Source organism: Pinus tabuliformis, chromosome 1_1 (genome assembly GCF_031772625.1).
Source record: "Pinus tabuliformis cultivar Carrire ecotype Pingquan chromosome 1_1, CPIR1, whole genome shotgun sequence".
In the NCBI taxonomy this organism is placed as follows: domain Eukaryota; kingdom Viridiplantae; phylum Streptophyta; class Pinopsida; order Pinales; family Pinaceae; genus Pinus; species Pinus tabuliformis.
The window spans coordinates 28,507,740-28,524,962 of NC_142297.1; positions in this window are offsets into that span (position 1 = coordinate 28,507,740).

Genomic DNA, 17,223 nt, shown 5'->3' on the forward strand with positions numbered 1-17,223 from the left:
GATAGCCTTCCTTGAGGCCCAAATTCCACATCCCAAGACACCAGCAGATTACAAGAGCACAATGTTTCAATTCAGCAACAAAGATATCCATCCCATTGACCAAATGGAGATGCATAAACAGACTGGTGAGATGATTTCCTCTACCTTAACTAATACTTCCATGTCATTGTCAAAGTTGCAGGTTTCATATGCAAGAATTCAATCCCAGTTGAAAATGGAAAAGGTATCTTCCTTAGGAACGGATAATAGGATCAAATCTTTGGAAGATTTGGCAGTCAAGATAGGATATGATCCTAAAGATATAAATGTTGCAAAGGAGATCATCAAGAAGAAAAATCTTGCCATTGCAGCATTGAGAAAGCAGCTGAAACTGTTATACAGCAAAATGACCTCCTCATCAGCTCAGAGGGGAAGACATGATGGCTGAAGAAATGACCAAGTTCACAAGCCTTGTTTCCAAGCTAACGCTGCATATACACTAACAACATGCTTTATAAAGCTTCTCTGCAAACCTAAGGGAGTGTTAGTGACCCCAATAACTCTACTTGTTACTTCATGGATAGCGTTAGTGAACCCTAATGAGGATCTAAGGGTCAAAGGAGTGAATCAACTAAGAAATATCCCTACATTCTCTCCTAAATCTACTCAGAAAAGCAAGGAAACATCAAAGTTCGACCTATTTGAGGGATTTCTAATCCTAATGAAGAAGTAAAATGGGAAAGAGCTCAAAATAATGGAAACATCATTGCTTTTACCTAAAGAAACTCATGGAGAAACTTGGCAACCCTAACCTCGAATGCTACATAAGCAGAGCTAGGGCTTACTTGATTGTCGAGCAGAGTGTCAGACCTAAGCATAAGAAGTTGGTAAGAAAGGAGAGAGAGAGAGGAGCTAGAGGGGTAAGGGAAGGTTGATTCAACCGATGGTTGTAATCACTCTTTTGACATTAATATAGAACTACAGTTGTACTGTCTACTCCATGGTGGTTGTACTATAATTCATTTATTTGTTTGTTCAATGTCTTTTAGCATGAATAGCTTAGTTATGTGAAACTAGATGTCTTTTGTATATTCATGCTTTAATTGTCAAGGTTTTATGTTGTGATTACAATTGTCTGTTCTATGTGTAGGACTTGATCTTGAGCTGGCTCAGGGGACTTCCACCTAGCTACATAGTGCTCTCCAACAAATCTACATGGAGACTCGAGGTAATGAATATGTTTTGCTTTGATAGTTATTTATTGAGTATGGACATGCATGTAGCATTGTGATAGCTACAGATAATCTTACAGTCTGCCAAGGTTCCTTGGAAGACCCTTGAGGGTTTCTTCATTCTCCATACACCGTGCATTGAATCCTATAGCAGAAACTACCAGCCACAAAGGATCCCTTGACTAAATATATTAAAGAAAATGAGACACGGAAGGCTAACATGATGAAGCTAATCATAGAGCAGAATGTTTAGATCAGACAGATGGAGGTATAAATGGAGAAAATGATCAAAGAGAAAGAATAGAGTCAAAGGGTAGCCATAGTCCCCTTGGATGCTATACCCATCACTCAAGTCCCAACTACAAGAACATCAACTACAGAAACTTCTTCAACTCAAGATACAAGTGTTGAACAGGTGACAAAGACATTGTAAAATATGTCAATCCAGTCAGAAGAATTAATAAGTTGTATGGGCAGCTCAAAGCTCTGGAAGAACAGAAAGCCAGGATTGAAGCTTCTCATTTGGTTGAAGTACAGAAATCACAAAGACTGCTAGAGAGGTTAGAGAGGGTGGAGAAGGATAAATCAATTGGTGAAACCTTGGCCCAAGCCAAGGAAACCATTTGGATGGGTATTTTGGACTTCATGAATGAGATTTGGCCATGCATCCAAATCATTTTTGAACATAAAGAACTGATACAAAAGGCCACTGAAACCATTGTGCAAGTATGGGAAACATTGGGAGACATGCTTACAGAAGCTTCCAACATCATCAAATTCCTGAATTCAAAGAATAAATATGAACTTGAAGAGTTAGGAATTAGTGACAGGACTGCCACCATCTTGGAAGTCAAGAAGGTTTTAACTAAAAGAAATCTCATTGATCAATTGGAGGAGAAATGTGAAACACTAGAGTTGGGAGTGAACAGATTTTTCAATAGGATTGAAACATTAATTCAAAAAGGATTTCCCAGCATATATGTGATTAATGACAAACTGATTACTCAAGAAGATTATGTTATGAAGATGAAGGAAGTGGCCAGAAGCAGTATTAAATTCAGTGGTATAAAAGGAAACATGACAGCTAGAGCATTCTTAGAGACAATGGGAAATGACTTCTTTATCTAGAACGAAGTAAAACATATCTTCACAGTAAAGCCAACATTTGAAAAGTAGAATGAGGTTGATGAGATTTACCGAAGGGTAATTAAGTTAACCATTCCAGATGAAAAAAGGTGGGAGGAAATATATGATTTATTGGATTAAAAAGAAACTCGAATGCAATAAGAGTATCAGCCAACACATCATCTAGCACATCATCCATCACAACACCCAGCGCAACACAGTCATAGGCTGATTCAGCAACCTAATCCATCAAAATAGAGCCACCTCTTCATGCACCTGTCCACCTTGCCTATGATTCTTTAAAAGATCGATTTTATTATTTAGGGTAATGCTAATAATACATTTTTCGGTTGAGACAGCGATTTTGTAATTATTTTTATAAATACTTCATTGTTTGAAGTATTATAGGTTGATTGTTGAATATAATTTCCTTCTGCGAATTGTAATTTTCTAGTTGTTGGAAGCATCAATAATACAAGGACATTCTTCACAGGATTCATACGGTGTACGAATTGGTGATGTTTTTTCTTCTGTTCATGTGTTTAATCATTGTCTCCTTTCTTTCTCATTTCTAAAAAGCTTAATTACACAAAAGAAATTGTGATGAATAGGATATGTTATACAGAGAACCCTATTCTGGCTGTTAGTAATTTATATGTTTTCTGTTGAAGTCAAATTAAGGAATCCTTCATTGCTCCTTAGTTTCTATTGAATCTTACATTTCTTTGTTTCATAATCCATTTAAAATTCTGAAAGATCCAACTAGTGCAACCTAGCTTGCCCTGTGAAACTCCTTCAAAATTTGATGCAGATCCAGTTAATCTTTAGACTCCATAACCCAATGGAATTATAAAAATTTAATCAACCAAGCAATCCAATAAAAAACAATCAGTACAGTCATAACTAGCCTAAAATTCACATCAAACATAGCTAAATTTTACAAAGAGATCCCTCTCTGAAGCTGGCAGGGCTAGATCCCAGCTTCCAAAGTGGTTTTGATGTTGTCCTATGTGTTTACTCCCTCAACCTCAAAAATACAAAACGATAACATAGTGGCGACCATACTGGGGAAGAATACTCTTTAAATTAAAAATAATTATTCCCTAGTAGTCAATTAGTATTTCAATAAATCAAAACACTTATATCACAATGAAGAACATGATCTAAGGTTGTAATCTTTGTATATGTTTGAGTGTGTTATTAATTTTTAGCTGTGAGATAAGTTTTCAATAGATCTGGCTCCTAAAAGAATTTTCACTAAAGCACACCCAGATCCCAACCCTGCTGAGTTTTTAGATAATCCAGAGAAATTAGTGAGAAAGAGAAGTCTTATAGAGAGCCAGGGTAGTAATAGTCCTTTGTCTAGGTTCAACTCTCTTCCTGGGAATAGTCCTTTGTCTAGGTCTAACTCTCTTCCTGAGAAGTTTGAAACTATTCAAGACATAGAGTTTGATTTGCCATTCGAGCATACTTTGTTTAGGACAAAATCTGAGAGCTTTGTAGATCAGACTGTCATTGATGAAGCTTTACTGCGACCATATATACCCCAAACTCAGCCTCCTGAATTAGATCCTGATCTAGAATACCTACAACAATTTGATAAATTATAGGGTCTAGTCTTGGTTTTGTACCAAGCCATTAAAGAAGCTTATATTCAACAATCTGTTGAATTTTCAGCTTTAACAATTGCAGCAACTTCTTTGTCCACCTAGTCTTCCCAGTTTGTTAATCTACAACCCCCTAGTCCTACTCATTCTATAGTCTCTACTTTTTCACCCATAACAACTCAGACTGTTGTTCATACTATCCCTATAGTTACTACAACTACACCTTCCACAGGCCCATCTTCTAGTCAAATTCTGAGACCATCCATGGTTGCTAGGTATGCACCTTTTGTGTTACCATGCCAGTGAAATGTTATGCTTGTAGACTATCAATAAAAAATTCTAATGTTTGATAACAATGGTTATCATACTACTCAGCAAATGTAGATAGAATGAATGATGTTTCTGACCGTCAAGAAGTAGATGAGGTTGATGTGAAGATGAGATTGTTTACTCAAAGTTTAGGAGGTGATGTGAAAAAATGGATTAAGAGTTTACCTGCAAGAAGTATAGCCAACCTTGATGCATTCCATCAAAATTTCTTAGCTAGATGGGAAATCAAGAAAAATCCTCTTCAACTCCTGAATGAATACAAAAGACTTAAAAGGAAACACAATGAAACTATGGATGAATATTGTGAATGGTTTAACATTGTTTACAATGCAATTCCTACAGACATCAAACCCTCCCCTAACCTAGATTTAATTGATTTCCCTGATGGTTTTGATGTAGACATGGAGTATCAACTTAAAGAGAGAGACCCTGCCACTTTAGAAGAAATGCAAGCCAATGTTATAAAATTTGAAGCTAACATCTTATCCAAGAAGGCCAAACTAAAATCTAAACGCAGGGTTACCATTCAAAAAGATCTTTCCACTTCTACCTCTAATCACAAAATTGATAACCTAGTAAGGAAGTGGAAAATATGATGCAAAGAGTAAACATAAATGATCAAGCCCAAATGAGATAAAATCAAACTCCTCCTAAAAATAAGAACCCAAACTTCAGAAGGAATATCCCCCAAATCAAACAACGAGAACAAAAGGGTCCAAACCAACAAGTCCAGCCTCCTTTTCAGGAAAACTATACTGATGATGAGGGTAATATAATTGAAGATTTAGATGACAGTCAAATAAATATGATGGGAATAAATGATGATGAAATTGTTTTTCTCACTCAAGAGGAGCAAGAACTTTTCCTCCTAACTCAAACCGAACTTGACTCTAAGGAATGAGATGAATATAAACAAGGTTTTGAGAATGCCATTATGGAAGTCCATAGGTAGTATAACCTTAGGAGAAAAAAGACTTCAGACACTCTCAATAGTAAGAACTCTAAGAATCCTGCTAAGAAATCCTCTGACACTGATGCTAGGAAAACCACAGACAATTCTCCTAAGAAAATTGTTGATAATTCTAGCAAAAAGAAAGTAGAAACTCTTGCCAAAAAGATAGTTGATAGTGCTTCCAGAACTACTCAAACTAATATCCCAACCACAAGTCAACAAAAAGAACCTATATCAAAAGAAATTGCTGATAAATCTGATTTTCCTAGCCTGATTAAGATTCAAACATCATTCAACATTTAGAATGAATTAGAAAAACTAAAAATTCATATTCCTTTAATAGAGTTAATGAACAAGAATATGTACAGACCTCAAGTGATGAAAGCTCTAAACATAGGGGAAAATACAGACTCTATTAATTTGAATGATGAATCCTAAACTCTTTTTTGGGTTAGAAGTTGAGGGCAAACCTCAGGAAGGGGGTGTTCCTCCATTCTATGTTAGCCTAAATATTCATGATAAGATCCTCCATAATGTTATGTTAGATTCAAGTGCTTCCCACAATTTAATGCCTAAAGTTGTTATGGAAAAGCTAGTACTTGACATTACCAGGCCTTATAAAGATTTATATTCCTTTGATTCCAACAAAGTAAGATGTCTAGGTCTGATCATAGACATGTGTGTCACTTCAGCTCAAATCCTGGCCAAAAGTCTGGTAATGGACATAGTAGTTGTAGAAATACCCCCTAAGTATGGAATGTTGTTGTCACACTCATGGAGATCAATGTTACAAGGGACCCTACAAATGGATCTGACCTTTTCCACCATACCAATTTTTGGTCAGCAAAGAAGATTATATAGGGAAACTTTGATGAAATTCATGGTGAGTAGTCAAGAGAAGCCTCACAACTATCCTCTTTACTCTGTCCACTCAAATTTAGACTCTTTCATTCTTTATAATGATGGAGACGTCAACACTCAAGTTACCAAAGCAGAAACTGATACTTCTAAAATAGATGCAAACCAAACACAAGTAGTAGAACAAAACACTCTTCATCAACCTCTTTAGAACATGAGATTTGATGGCTCTTGTAGAAAAGATGGTTTTGGAGCAGGAGTGTGGGTTGCAAACACAGGAAACAATCATGCTAAAGGTTATTCATACAAGATTAACTTTCAATGTACAAACAACATAGCTGAGTATGAAGCTCTTATATTAGGATTGCAATTGTTAAAAAAATTGGGTGCCAAGAGAATCTCCATTCAAGGGCATGTTGAGTTAATCATAAAACAAATTAAAGGAGAATATTCAGCCAAACACGCCAGATCGAGAGCATACAAAAATTTTGTGCTCAATTTTGTAGAGAGTTTGGTGGAATATAACCTTTCTACGATTCCTAGAAATCAAAATATCCTTGCAAATAGTCTGGCTTTTTTAGCCAACTCCACTAAAATACCTTACCCTAATCGACAATATACAGTGGAAGTGAAACATCGACCAGTTGTACCAGATAATATGAAGTATTGGCAGGTGTTTAGCAATGATAAACAAATTGAAAGCTTTCTGGAGTCTAAGGATGAATATGAAGAAGATAGTATAGACTTAGAGTGTGAATTAGAAAATCAAATAGTTGTACCTTCTAGAGTAGAAAAGTAGTTAGACAACTCAGATGTAAATATACATATAAATAAAGTTGTAAATAAATTATAATTGCTTGAGATAGATCCAAAGAAAGAAGAGTTTGAAACACTTCAGTTAAAGGATAATGTTTTACCTAGAGTTTTAGTTCCACTAGAAGAATTATTTGATTTCAATGATGTAGCTAAGAAGCCTAAGATTGAGCTCATAAGGGCAGCAGTAGAAGAGTGAAACATAGGTAGTGAAAAATATCCTAAAACGATAAAACTATCCAAATCACTACCAATTGCTGAAAAACAAAAATACATTGCTTTATTCAAAAAATTCAGTGATGGTTTTTTACTGGATCTATGAAGATCTAAAACTTATGATTCTGAGATTATACAACATAAAATTCCAATTAAAGAGGATCAGAACCATTTAAACAAAAAAATCGGAGAATAAATCCAGTTTTGATGCCTCTAATTGAGAAAGAAATTAAAATAATGTATGATTCTAAAATCATAGTCCCTCTTAGGTACTCTAAATGGGTTTCTAATATAGTACCAACTAGGAAAAAGACAAGTGAAATCAAGTTATGCATAGATTTTAGAAACCTTAACAAAGTTTCCCTAAAGGACAACTACCCTTTACCAAAAATGGATCACATCTTACAGAAGGTAGTTGGATCTTCTAGGATTTCCTTATTAGATAGTTTCTCAGGCTATAATCAGGTTTTAGTTCATCCTTATGATCAAGATAAAACATCTTTTACTGCTCCATGGGGTACCTTCATGTATGGATGTCTTTTGCGTTAATGAATGTTGGAGCCACATTTCAAGGAGCAGTGGATATTTCCTTTGCTGATGAAATTGGCAGATTTATTGTGATCTATCTAAATGACATTAATGTTTATTCCAAGACTGATGAAGAACATTTGTTACATCTGAGAAGAGTTCTTGAGAAATGTAGAAGGTTTGTAATTTCACTAAATCCTAACAAAACACTTTTTGGCCTTGAAGTGGGAAAACTTCTAGGTCATATCATCTCTAAGGAAGGTATTAAAATTGATCCCAAAAGGATTGAAGCCATTTTAAAAATCAACCATCCTAGAAACATTAAGGAACTTCAATCATTTATTAGCAGGATAAACTTCCTAAGGAAATTCATCCCCTACCTTGCAGAACTCCTCGGAAATATAACAAATATGTTGAAACGAGATTTAGAAATAAGATGGAACATTGAGGCTAGGCAATCATTTGATCAAGTTAAACAAGCATTAACAAAAGAACCAGTCCTAAGCAATCTAGATTTCACCAAGGATTTTATAATCTTTTCATTTGCATCTGTACACACTGTTGCATTTGTTCTTTTACAAAAAAATAATGATGGATTTAAACAGCCCATTGATTTTTTCAGCAAGGCTTTAAGGGATGTTGCATTAAAATATAACATAATGGAAAAACAAGTATTTGCATTAATAAAAGAAATCACATATTTCAGGGTGTATATCCTCCATTCTCACATAATTTCTTATGTACCAAATGCTATGGTCAAGGATATTTTAAGCCAAAATGGACCAAATGGTAAAAGAAGCAAATGGATTGCCATCATTCTTGAGTATGACATAGAAATCAAGCCCACCAATCTTATCAAAGGACAAGGATTAGCCAAATTGATGGCCGAGTCTAACTTTAATGAATTGGATATCAACTTTGTAGCTGCATTAGATGATCAAGAGGAGCAGATGACTCCACAATTAGATGAGGCTTTTATGACCTCACCCCGGTATGCAGACCTCATTTTTGTTTTATTCAATTTAAATGCTCCTCCTAGTTTAACTAAGACAAATGCTAAATTTCTAAAATTAAAAGCAGTGAAATTTTGCATCATAGATAATGTTTTATATTGGAAAGATGTTGGTGGTATTTTACTAAAGTGTCTATTGAAAGATGATGCAGAAAGAACAATGTAAGAATTCCATGAAGGTGATTGTGGTGGACATCTATACTAGAAAACCACTGCTAACAAGATCCTTAGAGTTGGTTTCTACTAGCCTACCCTTTTCCTTGATGTTCATAAGAAGGTAACCTCTTGCCACAAATGCCAAATATTTGAGGGGAAAAGAAAACTATTGCCTCTGCCTTTAAAACCCATATCTGTTGAAAGTCCTTTCCAACAATGGGGATTGGATTTCATTGGAGAAATCCATCCACCATCCTCTGCCCAACACAAATGGATCCTCATAGCTATCGATTACTTCACTAAATGGATTGATGCCACACCTTCCTGATTGGCTATGGATGTTCTTATTATCAAATTTATGGAAACCAATATCTTGTCTAGATTTGGTTGTCCCAACAAGATCATTACAGATAATGCTACATCTTTTAAATCTAAGAAAATGATAGACTTCTGCAACAAGTATCATATTACTTTGGGACATTCAACTACTTATTACCCACAGGGTAATGGGTTGGTTGAATCCTCAAATAAGAGTTTGGTAAACATTATTAAAAAGTTGTTAGAAGATAACAAAAATTCATGGCACAACAAGTTAATAAATGCACTTTGGGCTGATAGACTTACAACAAAGAAATCAATTGGCATGTCACCATACCAATTGGTTTATGGGATGGATGTTTTTTTTCCATCTTCTTTAGGAGTTCCAGTTATGAAGATAATTCAGGAATTGCAGGTTGAGCCTAATGACATCCAGAGGAGGATTAATCAGACTATTCAATTGCAGCAATCCAGGGAAGAAGTCTACAATAAAACCCAAGTCATCCAGGAGAATATCAAAAAGATTTTTGATAGAAGAACTAAAGAAGATGATTTCACCTTGGGTGACAAAGTTTTAAAATGGGATTCCATAAGAGAGGACAAAGAAAAGCATGGAAAATTTGGCAATCTATGGACAAGACCTTATATCATTGATGCTTTCAAAGGACACAATGCATTTTTTTATCAAACACCCAAATGGAACAGAAATGCCTGGTGGACCTGTGAATGGCAGAATTTTGAAGCATTATTTCTCTTAGCAATAGAGTTTTTCTTACATGAAACCATTGTGAATATCATTGTTTTTATTTTTTTTATTGGGTTACCTATTGATAGAAGTTTATGCCTGCAGAGAAGTCCCTAAGCTTCGATTGATATGTTTCCATAATTACTCCAACAATAAAAGAAATCAGGTGTAGATATTGCTAAAATGGAACACTCAAGGCTATTGATCAAATGTTCTTGGCACCTCACATGGAGAGTGCCATCCCCAGCTGGAGCCACTGTTAGGGTCCTATAATTTATAGGATCTCAAGGTGATTGAGTATTTTATCTCAGAAATCTCATATTGTAAATAATTTTCAATCTACAAATGATTTCCAAAATAAAATAGAATAAAAATGAAAAGAGGGTATAAATGCAAAAAAAAAAAAAAAAAACATTGAAAAAAGGATAAAAGATAGAACCCCATCAAAGAAAGAAAAACAAAAAGAAAATAATACTGAAAGTGTTGCAAATCTAAATGCCACTACTGATAGATATTTCTCTTCATGATTGATAAATAAAGGTTGTGTGCAGCTTGTTTAAAATGCCACAATGACTAGTTATTTGTTTAATCATACAGTATAATCATGGTTAAACATGTTTGAATTTTTGTAAATTAGATTAGAGAATAAAGATTTTCCAAACAGTTTAATCTTGGTAAATCAGTAGTTAGGTAGAAAATGACATTGATTCTATTGTTTAATCTAAATCAATAGGAGAAATAAGTGATAGGATTTAACTTTAGTTTTTGATTTTTCATGAAAGAAAATAATTATGGGTTTGCTAGTCTAAACGCGCCCCTTTAGAAAAATAAAAATTATTAGCTTAGTTAAAGGGTCAATAGAAATACCCAGATGTGGATGAAATTAATGAACCATAATGCACTTATTGACTGATGGACAGGCTGGGTACTGCCAGCTGCAGCTCTGCGTGGCTTCCCAGGATTTCGCCCGACGTAAATTGGATCGCCTTAAGAAAGGTAGATTTGGGAGAATGTCTGCATTAATGGCTCACTTCGTCCAAGGTGATGCTTCAGCTGTTAAATTCATGGCACTCTGTTTTATCCTTTCCACAACTTTTTCTCAGCCTCCATGCTCCAGGTTCTGGCCTGCAGCGGGTATGTGGTCTTGTTATGCTGAGGGTCGTGATGGTAGGTTAGTCTATGCAATTGGTGGCAAGCTTTTAACTGCCCCTGAATTTCGAATTGGGCTGCACTCTCAGGCCCGCCTTGAGCGAACGAAGAGGTCCCTTGTGTTGTTCTATAGCCCTCCTGCCATTGCCCCTGGTCTCACTGTGCTCTCCCCTCACCGCCTCAACATGGTGCGCCAGAGTATGAGGAGTCGCTCCGGGGGACGCCGAGGTAGCCGAAGGCATTCGAAGGCTAGCGGTTCTATGGATCCTGCCCTGCCTCCTATTACTATCCCCTCCTCTCCGGTGGTTTCGCCTCCTCATAGCCCTTCTCACAGGCCGACCCCGAACAGTGCGTTTCAGACCACTCACTTCAAATTTCAGAGCAATCTCAGTAGGCCAATGATCACTGCTCATATCACTATTATCCTTTCTGAAGAAGAAAGCTAGCTTCATCCTCTGGTGCGTGTGGTGTCTGAGCATTCTCAAAGAAGTGAGCAGTTTACGGCAGAAGGAAGTCCGGAGAATCGAAAGGGCAAGATGCTCGACAGAGGAGACACTCCTAGAAGTATTATGCCTTCTGAAGCCATCATCCCGGTGGACGAGGAAGGCAATTCCATGGCCACTCATCACCCCACGGCAAAACCAGAAGGCGAGAAGGCAGGAACTGAAGATATGTGGACTGGTATTGTGTGTTAGGAGGTGGAGATGCCTCCGAATGTGGACGTGGAGGTATAAAGCCACCTGGGCATGCCCAAACTTCTTTTGGTTTTGCTGATTTTTTTATGGTCAGCCTCAGGTAATTTTGTTTGCAGTTCTGGTTTAACATCTACAGCCAGATGGTTTTTTTATTCCCCTCGAGCAGCGGCAGTATAAATATCTTCTGGGCGGCTAGGGAAAGTCTCTGTCTTGCTTTCGTGTGCTTTCTTATGTTATGCTGGTCTATCTCTGGTTTCTATTTCTGTTCTCTGGTCTTCTATAATTGCTTCTCCCAGGCTCTCCCTATAATGGGGCAGTTTTGCTGTGTTGAGTGCTCTCGGGTGATGTTATCCGAAGCCTCAACTCCTTTTAATATTATTTTACTTTTCAGTTAATAGAATTAGTCATTTGCCGAGGAAAAAAAAGGGTCAATAGAAATAGTTGGGTTTTATAAATGTAATTATGTGCCCTTTACCCTAAGTCTCAGTGACATTATAAAATACAGGCACAATGGGATAATGTACATTCATGACATATTTTATATCTGAAGTGTTATCCTAATTTTTAAAAGAAAATATCAAAGGCACATATGGACAAAATTTTGTTATCGTTTATGCTTAAAGGAGGCCGCAATCAAACACATCGAGATCCTCCTACCTTTCAGATCGACGACACTCATTTATTTTCGGCTCCATCACGACACGGTATTATTCATTGGGCCCCATCATTACATTATGTCCTCTCCTCATTTCGAACCCTCCCTAGCCTATACCGCTTACCGCCTCCTACCCCCGCCGAAAATCGTTTTCTCCATTATCCTTTTACCGTGTCCCTACCCAACACCTCCACCACTCCTGTCGCACCATGTTTCCTATTCATTGCCTAATTAAATGTTTTCTTGGCAAAATTACCATTGAGTATTCAATTTTTCCTTCCTGGGTAACCGTTCGACTACAATAGTCCTGCGCCACCCTCCAACGGAACCTATCACCCCCCCTTTTAAAAACCCTGAACCGTCTTCATTATACCTTTCACTCACTTATTCTCTATAATTCACAGGTTTTCTGTAAAGCGACCAGTTTCAAATCATTTGCTAAACCAGATCAAATTATCAGTGTTCTGTCTCCCCTCCCTTGACGGCTCACAACCTGAAATTATTCCCGGTAAGCTTTTCCTTCCATCACCATTAATCGTTCACTGATCTAATCATGCCTCCAAAAAGCAAGAACTAGGAGAACCCTATTAATCCATTAATCCCTCCACCTATAGATTTAGACCATATTCCATTAGCTAATAGGTATTACAGGATCAATGAGACACAGTGTGACTATGAATTTGTGGAGCTACTGTTGGCTGGAGGATAAACATATTAATAAAACAAATGAAATTGGACTCTAGGAGTCCAATCTTCCTCACTATATTTTCCCTCTGACTTTCCATGCCCCTGAATTCACCAAGACATGCCAAACCTGTTATGTTCCCAGCCAAAGAGCCATTATGACCCCATCTAGTGAAATCCTTTTTTCAATTACTGCCCAACATGGAAAATTTTAGGGGCTAATGTTTGCCTAGTGGGCTAATTTTCTATGATTTTTCCACAAAAAATATTTGCCAATTTCCAATGTTTATAAAAGATGGTTCGTCCAAATTTTAGAATATAAAATTATTTTACCTTAAAAAACACCAACATTATATAGAGACTAGATATAAAATCATTATAAATTTCAATAATTTTACAAATATATCAATAAACATTTTATAGTTTGCATATTAGGGATTAGTGAGATTCTCCAATGTTTTTAAACTTCAATAAAAAATTCCATCCTTAAAATTTTCCTTGTTGCCCAATCTATTAGCCAGGTGATGCTAGCTCCCCCTGTGGAAAACATTGCCCCATTTTCCTTAGAAGGCCTCACCGAACTCTATCAAAAGCTTGATTTTACCAGAAGAGCCAAGATTTTTTATATCTTCTTACCAGAAAATGCCCAATTGCCAAAGAAGAATCCTCCATACCCTTCCTCAATCTTCCATGATCAAGCTAAACAGATCATAACCATAATTTCATACATTCTGGGTTATTATTTTGATCAATGGGTAGATGAACCCATTCTAGGCTTCCTTTCCATCTTTTCCACAGATAGAAAACCATCTATTTTGTTTAATTTCAGTCAATTCCTAGTTGATAACATCCATGAGCAGTTTCTTAAATTTCCAACAGAACAAGTGTTTAATTACACTTCAATTTTAGTTTATATGTTTCTATATTATCAAGCAGACAGGTTCAGTTTTTCCATGCAGAAGCTAGATGAAGAGGGAAACCAACAGCCTATAATATTTTGGACTTCTTTAGTGATGAAAGAGAAGCAAAAATTCTCCTATAAACAATTCATTAAAGAGTTTGTTCACCCAGCTATGAATATTCTAAGCATCTCAGCACAACCCAGAATCAGTGAACACATCAAAAGGATTCTACATTTGACAGATCAGGCTGAGACTGGAGAATGGTATTTATACCAGAATTACATTGAAATCAGAGTTTATGGATGTGAGTTAGCACCATACAAGCTCCCAAAATGCCTCCCCATGAGGATTTTTTCCCTTGAATATATCATACAAATGCTAAATTCATATGATATTCACTTTGTGGTGGAAAAGAAGAAGTCCTAGTTTCGGATAAAGACACATGTGGGCCCTTTCATATCCAACACCAGATCAGTATGAGAAGAAGCAGATAAAATCCTTAAAGAGATGAAATTCAGCCTGACTTTCACATGGTCTTATGACCCTTGGGGTGTCATTTCTAAGCTGAGAGTAGAAAATAAAAGTACTCCATGTTATAGATCCATTTGGGCATATCACTCCCATCATCTAGATCAGTGTTTTAGGGCTCATTAAACCCTAATTTCAGTTGCTACATGCCCTAAACAAGTCAACCTTGTGAATGCCTCCTTCCCAGACAGCTTCATGACTTGAAGACATCCTGAAAAGATCTCTAAAGGGACCAACATAGGTAGGTCCATGTATGGGTGCGCTGCAGAGTAGTTATGTCCATGCCAGGGTGCTCTGTAGAGCACTTAGGCCCCCTTTGACCTACGCTGGGTGATATTGAGCGAAATTCACATAGGGTTTGGGGAATATTCTTATCTCTTGGAGTCTTCTAGAATTTTCTCTCACTTATCAACTCCTATGAGCTCGAAAAAGGATGAGGAATGAGTTAAGATGCATCCTATCCTCTCATCCCTTCCTCCATGGAACTAATTCTAAGTATAGAAGGCCATTTAATACCCCCATTTATGACATAACCTCCTCCATCTTCCTATAAATTGAGCACTCATCTAAGTGATCAAGGGCTGGACTTGGATGAATTGTACAGAGATAATGTTGCTATGAGAATTACCTTTGAGACAAGTATTGTTACGCTGCCGAAGTGTCATGCTTTTTATGTGATGTGGATGGGATCAAAGCTAGAGAAGTGACTTCGAATCAGACTTCATGGTTGTAATTCTTCCTTCTATTCAATAAAGTATTTGAACCTTTTTCCATATGCTTATCTTGATATATGATGCTTATATGTGTGAATGTATTTGATTCCATTTACTTGTATTCAATAGATCTTTTTCTTTGATTGGTTCTTTGTCTCCTGTTGATGTTTACAGGTACTTCTCAAGCGTGTTAAGTACGGGAAGGAGCGATGGGACCTGTTACACAAAATATTGTCACCATGACTATTTGCAGTCAGTATGGGTCTATCATCATTCATACTGTCCTCCTTAGCAAGTCTCAAACCTCAGCTCTTCATGTCAAGCTTTAAAAATAAGAGAAAGACTTTGAAAATCAATAAAGCTCTGGTTCCGCACTTTCTCTTACTGTTTCCTACGGTCCCGCACCCCTTGTTCATGTTACCTGCGGACCTGCCTGCTCTGTCTCTAAAGGAGTGGGTGCGGACCCCTGTGAAAGTCAAAAAGGCGCAAGTTTATTCTTAAAAACTCACTTGTGGTTAATTCTGGATGATTCTAGAAGGAATCTTGACGTGGATGGTTCGCTCCTAGGTGGTTCATGCATCCCAAAACTAAAGGAGCTAATCCCTTGATGAGAGGAGCTTATCCCTTTGAAGGAGGGCTTTATCCTTTTGAAGGTGGACCTAGTAACTTCCCTCCATTGCACTATAAATTAAGGCATTGGGCTAGTTGCTAGGGAGGTTAGAAGCTGAACATTTTTGAGGGTAAATGCTGTTGGAAATGAGACTTCCTAGTTAAGCTTGAGAGGAGAGATTACATACCTTTTGGCTTCATTGGGAAGAGAATGAAACTTGTCAAAGTAGAGGAGATTTCTTGCTGGACCCTGGGAGAAGCTTGTACAGCATCAAGGCACCAAGGTTGTAAAGTTCTTCTTTGATTAAAGTTAATACAATCAGATTCATTTTTCTCAACAAATTGTCTTATGTGATTTGTTTCATGAATTCCTTGATCATCATGATAAGTATGCTTTATTATATTGGCTTTTCAGGTGCTATTTAATGTGTGTGCTTGTTTGTGTTTGCATATTCTTTACAAGGGAGCTCATTTGGATCAACGGAGAATGGCTTCCACAAACTTGCACTGGACCCAAGGTAGGCCTAAAACACTTGTTTGCCTTTATCTATAGATTGCATATTTAGAGAAAGATAGAATTTGTTTGGTTTGCTTGTCGCTAGATATCATTTGATACTAGGGAGGTCGGTCTTGTCCGCAAGAACGAATTATCCGGCTGACAGGACCGATACAAAGGAGACAAGAGGAAAGCAAAACTACAAGTAGGCCTTCTCATCCTCTTTGTCTTATCTATTGCTTATAGGAAAAGGCTAAAGTGCTTTAAACTATTGTTCTAGTTATGGCTACTTATCTAGGGAATAAGTATTATTTGTAGATACCAAATTCTCCAAAACAAATTGGCGACTCCACTGGGGAAGATCATCCTTCCTAGTAGATTATCCACTTCCTAGGATACTCTTGCAGACCCTACTTGTTTTCATTGATTGTATTTCAGCTCTATTGCATTGAATTTTGGTCAAAAACTATGTCAATTTGCCACCTGAAATGGCTTACTGTCACCATCACAGGCTTGTGAGACACACAGTGCGCTACAAATAACCCTTGGCTTAGGTACAGTGCTCTAAAGCGCACTGTTCCCACCTTTTCTAGGGTCAATTTCCCACCTTTGGATTGAGTTTTAGTCAAATTTCTTCTGTTTGATTGCTTGCTGATTGGTCAATGAATGTCATGTCTCAGAAAACAAGCTTTTATCTCCTTTTCTAGCCCTACTTTGACCTTCTTGATTAATGTTTCTTAAATGTTTTCTTTGTCGTTATCAATCCATAGTCAAAGATTATAGTCGATTAATCTTTGTTCAAAAGAAAGTGTCGTAAAAGTCTTCTTTTCCTTTGAAAAATAACTATCGTAAAGTCTTCATTCTTGTAAAAAAGGTTGATTGATTGTATGTGCATTAGTTTCCTTTTGTTCATATTCACAT